An 11,656-nucleotide genomic window follows, 5' to 3' on the forward strand; every position below is an offset into this window, starting at 1 on the left:
TTGGAAAAAGGCTGCAATGAAACAAAGAGTGAAAAATTTAAAGGGGTCTGAATACTTTCCGTACCCACTGTATGTAACCTTAAAAAAAATGCATGAAATATATCTAAAGTCATGGTTTATAATCTGAATATGTTTCGTGGCCTTTCACACTAGCAGCCTATGGTTGTTTATTAATTGTTTGACTCTTTCATGTTCACCTAAAAGTGCAGAAAATGACAAAGTCGTAAAGAGGAGAGAAAATGTGTTACAGTTCATGATTAAAACTTTTCTTTTTTTCACAGAAATGGGCTCTTAATGAAGACAAGGGGCGAAGGCAAAGCCGAGCTTGGAATGTTTTTAAAAGAAGAAGTAGTCTGGGAAAGCAAATAGCAAAAGCCTCATTTACTCATTCAGAGCAGTTCTAATGGTCTCAGTGGGGCTGTTTGTCTCAATTAGCAGTCCGTCCACAGCCCTGTTGCATTCTCGCTGTAACAGCATTCCCATAGATTTGGAGCTGGAATTTGGAGGACTGCAGTCACTGCCTTTTCAGCCCTGAATTACCTATACCTGTGAAGAGAGAACAAGGGCCCTGACATGGCACCTGATTGGTCCGTTCAAGTGAGCAGCAATTTCACCTTTCTCTTCAAAGCCTGTTCTGTCACTTGTTCCTGGGCTGAAGGAGTTTTCCTGCAAGAGCTGCTGTTAGAGAAATGACCCCTTATTCAGACGCTGTCATGTTATTGCTCTTGGTCTAAGAAGGTAGGAAGCAAGGGTGAAAGATTTTGTTTTGGGGTGGGTCATTCTGCTTGGGGAGGGGGGGGGGGGTTAATAGTTTAATGATTTACATACACGGTGATGAACATTTTATCTTTTTCATTAAGATAGATTTGTATCGTCCCAAAGAAAATTTGTCATGCACAAAAACAGTGTCTGCCGGTTAGAGAATCAACACAACCAGTTGAGTCATTTTTATTCTGAAATGTTGAGGGGAAAAAATAGTTTGAATTTAGCTTTTGGAGAACATTTGTGTACTGCAGCTCCGCATGTTGGTGACTGACAACACTATTGTCATTTTATACAACACATATGTTTCTTGTAAAAAGCTTACAACACCTCTAAAGCTTACTAACTACAACCTTATATCTCTTCCAGCGGGCGGTGCAGGAAGTCACTGCAACCACTCAAGAGATAGATAGATAGATAGATAGATAGATAGATACTTTATTCATCCCAAAGGAAATGTTAGGCATCCAGTAGCAAGACAACATAACACAACAAACACACATACACACATACCTTAGAATAAAAATAAAATTAAAAATCCATAACAGAAATTCAATAGAAATACTATTGTAGACTGTGTGTAATGCAAAAGTGAACAAGTGAAAAAGTGAACAGTGCAGGGATTGAACAGTGCAGTAGATCATAATAAAATATTCACTATGACTATAAAAAACAAACCTAATAACCTAGGAACTGACTGACTGAATAATAACAACATTATGTAACAGGGAATAAGTTATTCATACTCTTTTTGTAAGGCATAAATAAACAAGATTAATGTGTTAATTAGTGAGCTATATCCCTGTTTTCCACTAGGCGCGTCTGCGCTGCGTTCCGGATGCGCTGTGTGCTTCATATTCCACCAGCCACGTGTGAAGTGACTCTCCACTCCGCTGAAGACACACGCCATGTCTGTTTTAACGCGAGCCGCAGGCCATTCAAATAGGTGGACAGGAAGTGAAACAGCATCCAGAGAGAGCGTCCAGTCAATTTACCAAAAGACTATTTTTTTTAAAGACAACGCCAGACAAGACAGGGAATGGAGTTTAAGTGCAGGAGGGCTTGGAGTGAAAGGTAGATACTAGCTTAATAAACACGTGATTGTTCTGTAAAGTACAAAGTTGAGATAGTATAATGTGTGAGACATGCAGTAAGACGCTCCACTTCTGAGACGGTCCCGGTGTGGTATGGCACGCGGCGGAGGACGGAGCTACCCCGGAACGCAGCACAGACATGCCCAATGGAGAATGGAAGTTAGAGGTGCTGGTAGTTGGATTGGTGCTACCTTTGGATAGGCTACTGTGTCTACCATTTCCATTCTTTATGCTAAGCTAATTGTATCCTGGCTCCAGCTACATATTTAACAGACACATATGACAGTGGTATTAATCTTCTTATCTAACTCTTGGGAAAAAAGTGACTAATTTCTAAAAAAGGCCAAACTATTCCTTTAATAGTTCAGCATTCTCACATTCTGATGGTTTCTGTTTAAAAGTGTGAGTTTGTATCCACCAGAGATATCAATCTTCTTCTTATCTAAATCTTTGCAAGAAAGCAAATGAGTCAAACTATTAGTTGAACTTCATCAGCAGTAATCATGCAGGCCTACTTTAGCACTCAACAAAGTGAAACTGCAAAAACCAGCAACCTACTGAACTCATTACAGAGCTAACAAGGTCAGAATGAAATGTGCATCTCTTCAGAAACCATTTTTTTGATTGCACAGGATTTATTAATTCCTTTAAAATCCTTAATTCCGCTGCAGAGAAAGCAGAGGAGTGGACAAGCCCCCGGGGACAGAGCTGGGCCTGTCCAATTTGGCTTATTTCAGGATTTAAAAAATCTTATTATGGGATAAATGAGCACTGACTTGCAAATCTTAATGAAAACATGAATATTAAGATATGTCAAACACAGGTGACGCTTTTGTAATGTCACAAAACATTTCATTGAACATGGGTCATGTTTCACTCATTATTCTCAGTTTTCATCCAATATATGTACGTCTGTATGCAATATTTTATTTCATTCCAAACACAATTTCATTTTGTTTCCTCACGAATAACTATAGGTTTGTATGTCGCATTGTAATTATTACTTTCAGTATTACTGTTTATTGTTGGTTTGTTAGTCTGTTATTTGGTTGGATAAGTATTGAAGATTAGCAAATGTGCTGGCAACTTGACACTTAAGCAATACATCTGGTTTGTCCAATATAACTGTGATGTCTGTGTTATGTCTTAGCTACATGCAATATAGTTCCTGTATGTGGTTGTACCTCTTGGTGCCACTATCAGTCTCTTCCTACATACAGACGACCGCCTTTGTGGTCCCCAAACTTTTTGGTCTAATGTAACCTAGTCTCTTTTTACCAGACCTTCCTCCACAGGCACCAAGCCCCGGATGGAGCCAGGGGGCCGCTGTAAAATAGCCTCAGGAAGGAACTTGTTTTCGTGGAACATGTGCTCGTTCAATAATTGTTATATTTGTAACAGAACACTCAGACTGGAAAGATAGTCTGGCTAGCTGTCTGGATTTACCCTGCAGAAATCTGAGGCGCAGTTAACCATAGTTGACCGGAGTTTAAAATTCCAAAGAAATTACACCAAGAAAGCAGGAAGGTTACAGATTTGGTCAAATAGAGAAACTTCGGCGCAATTTCCGGCAACACTGGAGCAATCCCAGAAGTGGATATGGAGTATGTGTACCCCCACAGCCCTGTCAGATGAACTTGCATACCCATTCCTCTATGGAGGGTCTGGGTAGTCCACACAGCATTCTGGGATGGGAGGAAAACATGCTCTAGTTTATTGGCATATCTTTAAACCAATAACAATCATCATGGGACGGTGCTAAACTCCGCAAGGAGCCGCTGTAAAATAGTCATGCGAGAGAAAACTCAGATTTGACAGATAGTCTAGCTAGCTGTCTCGATTTACTCTGCAGAGATCTGAGGACCAGTTAACCATAGTTCTCATAAATCCACCGAAGGTTAGAATTCCAAAACTAAGAAAACGGAAGGAAACAGAAATCAGCAAAAATACATGCATCCGGTGGAATTTCCTCCAGCACTGGAGCATCCCAGAAGTTATAAGTCAAGGATATACACTAGAGAAAGACAGAGAAAGACAGACTCGAAGGGTAGCACTTTAAAGAAAAAGTGTGAATCTGTAGTGGTCGTTAAGTAGCCGCGAAAGGTAACGCTAGATTGGCTTAATTAGTGTGAAGAAGAGTCCAAGGAGACAAAAGGTATAGTCTCTAAAATTAGAGTAGTGGAGGGTAGCGACACTGAGGGTGATTACGAAAGGTAGCACTAACATTGACTAATTAGTGTGAAGGTAGTCTTAAGTGAGTTAGGGTTTAGGGATTAGGGTTTTATACCGAGAAAGACAGAGAAAGACAGACTCAAAGGGTAGCACTTTAAAGAAAAAGTGTAAATGTGTAGTGTCGAAAATAGATACGAAAGGCAGCACTAAACTGGCTTAATTAGTGTGAAGGTAGTGTCAAGTTTACACTTGTGTTTTATCTATTTTTTTTTTGAGGATAATTGTGTTTTATCAATCGTTTAACTGATTTTGTGTAAAGAACTTTGTATTGCCCTGTTGCTGAAATGTGCTATACAAATAAAGCTGCCTTGCCTAAAGTAACCCACTTGAAGGCAAAGCATATTTATTGACTATGCTCATTTTATCTACAAGGCAATTCAAAGTGCTATACATAAAACACTAAGTGCAAAGGAAACACTATAAAAACGGTTATTTTAATAAACTTAAAACAATCATTAAAAAGTCATGAGAATAGAGAATGAAATCAAGTTAATCAAGTTAAGTAGAGTAGGAATAGTGCAAAGCACTGTGAGAAATTAAAAAAAATTAATCTAATAAAAGGCAAACAGAAAAGTCTTCAGGCTCTGCAGACAGAAAGCAGACCTGTCCCAGTCGTCTTGAGTGCTCTGAACAGCACATATTGTATACTGGCAGGGGATCAGAAACGTATTTTGGCCCTTTAACCATTCAGTGCTTTATAAACCAATATGATTATTCTGAAATCAATTATTTGTCAGGAAGCCAGTGTAAAGACTTCAGAACTGGAGTGATGTGCTCCACTTCTGTTGTCTTAGTGTGTACTCGAGCAGCAGCAGTGGCTGTCTACATCTTTAGGGAGACCTGTAAAGACACTGTAACAGCAGTCCAATCTACTGAAAATAATACATTTGACAAGTTTTCTTCCTAATCCTGTTGAGACATAAGTCCTTTACAATTGCAACTTTGTAATTGTGGCTGGTAAAATTCAGGTCGAAGTCCATGTAGGACTACAATAAGATTCAACCCCCTAACCCTTGTGTTGTCCTTCGGGTCACTGGGACCAGTTCAGTTTATTTGACTCTTTGTATCAGCCTGGGGTTGAGTTTTGGGTCCCCGCTGACCATTGCGTAGGCCACTATGATTTCATTTCACGTGAACTGGAAGGGACCACACCCTTCAGAGTCCTAGAGACCCCTCCTGTACTCAAAGGTGTTCAACTACCAATATCTCGTCCTTCTAGGTCCTGAGACCAATCCTGCACTTGAGGGTGTTTCCCACTATCTTTATCTCATCCTTTGGGTCCAAGAGACCAACCTGTGTTCAATCGTATTTTTTTCAGCTACAGGGTCCTGGTCTTCCGTGCTCAAACACGTTTAATAAACTAAACTAGTCCCCGTGACACGATGACAAGACAAGGTCTATCCCTGTTCATAACCAAATTAAGTAGTTTTGGCGCCTAGACATAACTAAACTGCGACCGTTAACGTGTTGAAAACCATGACCAATGCGTTCTCTGTGGGTCGTATTTCTGGCCACTGCAAGGAACGCTAATTGATGAAATTATCCTATGGGTCTTATAAGAGGGAAGGAATTAAAGACGTAAAAGCTCATATGGTTTGGAGGAGATGTTGGCCATTGTTCCATGTGAGAATGTATAACACTTGACAAGCTCAGCAATATCTAGGGGGGCTTTTTCTCCTCACCTCTTTGTTTTAATCAGCATTCATTGTCAGACTGTAACGTGATGTTTATACAGGTCTCTGTCTCATTTCAAGAAGTCATTATCTCTTTTGTTCATGCCTCTTTATTTTGGTTAATTCAACCTTTTTTTTATTCAGCCAACGTAACTGAACAAATAGCTACAAACGCAAAAAAGTCAAAGATACACGCTTATTGGCCAAAAGGCAGAAACAGCTTAAAGTGATTGCTTTGCTTTGGAGAATGGCAATGAATCTTTAATGTCACTTTATCTTTACATGTATTTATCATTTTACAGAAGGAGCTTGACTGGAGGGGTTTAAAATCCGCCTGAGTGAAGGCTCTGCTTGGAGCTGTTTGATGTTCCAGCATGATCAGATTAACTGGAAGATGACTCGGCCTTGCATCTCGCACTGTGGAGTAGAAAAGAAAGATTGATCATTGTTTCACATTTTAAAAACATGTAACTAAAAACGCTTTTTAATTAATTTTTTTCATGTCGCTCTGTGTTTATAGAATGTGTTTACTACATTCTTACTTAAAAGGTGTGTAATAACGGCAGGATACTAAGGTATAGTTATTTTCCATTAAGAAATCTCTGCTGTACACATAGCCTCCCTAATCATTTCTTTAAACACTGTAGGCTGGAAAGACCTGTAGATGTCATTACCAATACTGTTGCTAGGCAACCGATCAGCTTCGTATCTGATTTAGATTCACTCCATTTCAGCCAATGTTTTCTTTTCTGTTTCCAAAGTTTAAAGTGTGAGATAAATGTCCCTCAGACACCAAATCATCTTATACAGCCTAATAATACAGGTTATATGATATCACCCATTGCAGGCTTAGTTTTAGTTACTTGCTTAGTTGTATTATTGTGCTGCATAGACAATAAGATACCTGTTATAGATATCTTTGAAAGCTGAAAATAGAATGACAGTTGCAACATTAAATTTAAAACCAGTGTGGCACGTGCCGTTTGTAAATTCTGCTAACCAGCTAGAGAGCATTCCTATCAATTGGTGACATTAATATAATCTGTGGCAAGAAGAAGGGTGACAGCTGCACAAATATCCATTCCTTTGGGATATTCATGTTTTTGCGGATTTTTATCCAAGCCTTCCAGCTGGGACTTAAGTCATGCCAGGTCTGGTCAAGACACCACATAATGTAATAAGTATGGCATCAAACTGTAAATCTGAGAAATTTGTATTTATTGTGGTAACAGTTGGGTTGAAGAATATAGCAAAACCAGAGCGTTTGCAACAAATATAACCTATAATGATGTTGAACTTGATTTAGCAACTGTAATTTGGAGGGGGGAACTGTTAGTAATGAACCCGTTAGCCTAACTTTGTACGTTATTATCTTCCAGCTAATCGATTTGGTTTTACAGCCAGCAACTTTACTGTTTAGATGCTTGCAATCTTTAAAAAAAAGCGCTGGCAAAATAATGGTATTTTACACTACCTACCAACAGATGACAGACACAGTTAGGAACTAGCTGGCAAACCGAGTTGAGCATTTAGTTGCCAAAGAGTCAGGTATTTCTCTCAGGAGTTGGAGGAGAACAAAACAGAGCTAAAAGGAGAGTGAATATTGGACTTACATTTGTCAAGTGACCAGAAACACAACTCCAAATGAAATGCATGATAATGTTGATCTGCTGGACATGTATATAGTAGACAGAGTATTAAGTACATAAGTTTGGCCAATCAGGTAATGAAAGACATTATTATTAATGCAAGACATAAACAAGTTTGTATCGTTGTCTCCCTATTACTTGTTTTGCTATTCTTTTCTATATTTTACATACTGTATATATTTGCAGTATATAGTCTACACATGTAAATTATGGATGAGGCAAAAAGTAAGTACATTTACACAAGTACATATTTTTCTCTATTTTTCTTTTTGTAAAATATTTCTGATGAGTCATGCTGCATGTAGATAAACAACATATCCAATCATATGTCATTCTTTGGAGTTTCAAACCTAAGCATTACTCCCAAAACACAGCAGAGCTTTAACAACTTGTTCTTCTTTCCACTAAGGTTTTATTTTTATTGTCTATACTGACAAAGTGAGTGTTCAAGTGACACCGGAGGTCCCTCTTTTTGGCCGGATTTCCGTTGAATTCTGCTTCCATTTTGTTAAAATCTGGTGGGTTCGTGAGGACTATGTCTACCTGCTCCGCAGACCTCTGCAGGGTATATCCAGACTTAAACAACCTTTAAGTGTGGTTGGTTTAAAGAAATGTTAATAAACCAGAGCACATGCTGAATGCTGTGTGGACTAGCCAGACCCTCATCTGGCAATGCAAGACTATATGAAGTCCATCTCCAAAACCTTAAACAACCTCTGAGGAGTTGGCTAAAAGATAAAGACGTGGCTCCACTGTTGCCCAAAAGTTGCCCAATAGAGCAACAATATTATAGGATGGGATGTGTTTAGAGTAGAGGGTGACATCCACCTCTAAATTGCTGTGGTTGCCCAGAGGCTTCATGCTTGCTTTGTCATGCTGCCCAAACATTTGACAAACTCAGACATAAAGCTAGAGATGCTAAAGAAAAAATAGTGGCTCACTCTTGCTACATATGCATTTCCCTATGTATTAAGGGAGCTAAAGATGCTCTATAATATTACTTCATATGTACTTCATTACTCCTAATGTGTCTCCTGTGGAATAGTCTATTCCCACACTCACACACCCTTGCATGGTATGATAGAAGGAAGTAGTCATTGGAGTTCCATCTCTGCGCTGAAATTGGATAGACTGCTGCCAAATGTTAATCTGTTATCTACCTGTCAATCACTGCGGAACAGTATGACAGAGCAGATGAGGAGGACACTGTCTAGAACTGTTACTTCTGGAGCGCAGACGCTCTGTATCACACCATGGTGCTCATTCAGCGACATGTGGTTTAGCTCATGACTAAGCACAGAGGGTGTGATTTTATCCGGATGCTAACGGACAATTTATACTGCCCAAGACTTCCCGATAAATCAAGGCCACTGTCCTTTCTCCTCCTTGTCAAACCGGATCAGAGGATTAGCCCTGACAGCACTGTTTACTTCTTTTGTTTAGCAAATTGCCCGTCACGTGAATATTTTCTAAATTAAATTTAAATTGTGCATGTGCAATGTAATTTCCTCAGTCCTCTGGGTTGATTAATGGGTTAATTGGGATGGGCTCTTTTTCCTCAAACAATTTGACTTCTTTGTCTGACGATGTAGATTTAATAGCAGATCTGACAAAGCTCGATTATTCAGCATCGTTCCCTAGAGCTGACAGAGTGGATCTGGCACTGAGGCATTATGGACCACAAGCATCCATTAGAACCAATAGGAAAGATGGGGCCAAACACTATGTCAGACAGCTTGGGCTTTTGAATTTAATTAAATGTGTCACAGGTTTCTACCTATTTATGGCCCAGATGTAGTAATAGGGACAGGCTGTAACTCCTGTGAGCGGAGCAGGAAAATCCACCTCATTTATCTCCTGCTGTGAACAGAGAGCTCCATATTTTCAAAATGTGACCAATCGTAGGTGTAGCTTTGACAAGATAAAGTGTGTGAAATGTGAAATAAAATGTTAGAGAGGAGCTACGGGTGATATAAAACATGTTGCAGTATTGCCTATCAGCTCCAAATAGCAATCGTAATACAACTTCATTCAGAGATTTACAAAAGAAAAAGAAGAAATCTACTCTAAAATCTACTCTACCAATCACATTGGAGTAGTTTCTGCTCACACACGCAGACATAGAGATGTAGTGTTATCTTTGGCTACCACGGTAACGTGCTTTTGCTGCTGAGGGCTCTGAAAGGACCTGGCAGGGCTAATTAATTAGACATGAAGTGACAGAAACAGGAACATCTGAGCCCACCAGAGACCCACTTTTAAGAAAACCTTGTGAAGTTTTCAGAGAGGATGCTTTCTCTTGTTTATTTAGAGAAACTATCTGAATAGTTTCCACCCATGACAGGTTCATTTCTGTGCACTCCGAGGAAGTAATGAAGGGAAAAGCCATTAGCTGAGCATATACGGTCTCCCTCCCTGCCTTTTTAGTGAGCAGAAATTAAAAGGAGATCATGTTTACAATTGACGGTATATATTTCCATGGCAGCAGCCCAACAGTGCATTTTAGCACAATTTACTATTCAAAAGGACCCCTTCCTGTAATGGAAGCACCCCATATTTCAGATGCACCAGAGTTCACATTAAGCACAAAGTGGTCAGCAGTCCTGATGTCCTCAAATAAATAAATAAATAAATAACAATATATATATATATATATATATATATATATATGCAAGCAGCCTAACTTAACTAACTACTCTACTTGTGTGCTAGGGTTAAAGAAGTGGATGTAACCACTGAGAGGTCAACCATAGACAAGACATTTTAAGACTTCCAAAACATTGCAAATAACTTTCATGAACTGAAAGACACTGCAGGGCCAAAGTCCTAAGACAAAAACACAGGCAAGAATTGATAACAAGTTCACGCCCATTTCATTTTATTCTACACAGTGACTCACTGTAGATGTGCATTGATGGTGACCTCGCCGTGCTAGCACCTAGTCAATCACAAGGGAGATGCTGTATTGACAAAGACTTGAAACCAGCGATTGAGACTTCAGACTTCAGAATTCAGACTTCAGACTTCTTTCTGCAACCAGTGGAGTCGCCCCTGCTGGCTAGTAGAAATAACGCAGGTTTAATGCCCTTCTACATTAGCTTCACTTTTAAGACCCAGAGGCTATGTCCAGTCGAATAAGTGACATTTTATGGTTTGTTGTTTTAAAGAACAAAAGCACATACACCATCTCTTAAACTCATCAACAACTGAGCTGTCAAAAGTTTAATTAATTTTATTCATAGTATCCCATCCAAACAGTTAGCTCGAGACACTTCCCAGACAGAGCAAGTCTGGACCACGCTCTATAATTAACAAAGAGCCAACAATTCCAGAAATTAAAAAAACTCAAAAGCAGTCCCTCAAAACTGATCCGTTTGGATTTTAATTCCTTTGCCACATCCAATGCATTTTAAACAACCATGATTGAACACCCAGTGAATTATAATACACAAATAAAAATGTGATTGGATTTCTGTAAAGATGAAGGAGGGATCTGACAAACCCATTTGGATAAAGTGATGAAAAACAGACAGCTGCAGGCAAAACACAGCATTGCATTGATCTAATTACATTCTTCCGCCCATCCTCCACAATTACAGTACAGCTGCCTCCCCAAATCACTGGGTATGTTAATAGGTAAAATGTCCCAAGCTACAACTCTATTACACAGAAACAAACAGAGAAGTCCCAAGCTGAGCCGGCTGGGTAATAGGAGGTCCGTATGTTCTGAGGTGTTTATTACAGTAAGTCAGGTATTTAATTTTCAGATATTATAAATTACTGTTTTCCAGCTAGACAATGACAAATGTAAAAAAAAATGTAAAAGTACATTTCTTTTTTCCTGTTATTTGTAGTTTCTGTAGTAGTGCTATTGTTAGTCTCCCCCTGTGGTTCAAAATAGGTCAATACATAAGTCCCCTTTTGTTTCTTTGGTAGGAGGTCAGTTGTATTTTTTTTTTTTTGAGTTTTTTATGTTCAGAGCTTTAGTTACTCTCTATTTATTTGATTTCTTTTACGGGCCCAACACTTTAGGGTATTGATTTTTGCTAAATAAAAACCCTTACTTTTGAACTTCCCTTGTGACTCCTCTTGCTAAACTGCTAAACTGGTCCCTCACAGTGCGGTTTTGATTAATACGTTCTCCATTTGAGCTCTACCCACTTCAAACCAATGAGACCAGCACAGACAAAAACACATAAAGTATATCTGATGTAAAATTAGCAAAATTGTTTGCCGGAAAATGTAC

General features: G+C 39.1%; 1 protein-coding gene across 1 annotated transcript in view; it reads right to left on the reverse strand.

The window, feature by feature from the left end:
• The window catches only part of phf24 (PHD finger protein 24), a 44,478-nt gene extending 34,360 nt beyond the window's left edge, over positions 1–10,118 (reverse strand). The window contains exon 1 of the mRNA XM_034896481.1: positions 10,107–10,118. The gene's annotated coding sequence lies outside the window, so the exon portion shown is untranslated. The remainder of the gene's footprint in view (positions 1–10,106) is intronic.
• Between the last annotated feature and the right edge of the window lie 1,538 nt (positions 10,119–11,656).

The sequence above is a fragment of the Etheostoma cragini genome, chromosome 16, assembly GCF_013103735.1.
Source record: "Etheostoma cragini isolate CJK2018 chromosome 16, CSU_Ecrag_1.0, whole genome shotgun sequence".
NCBI lineage: Eukaryota > Metazoa > Chordata > Actinopteri > Perciformes > Percidae > Etheostoma > Etheostoma cragini.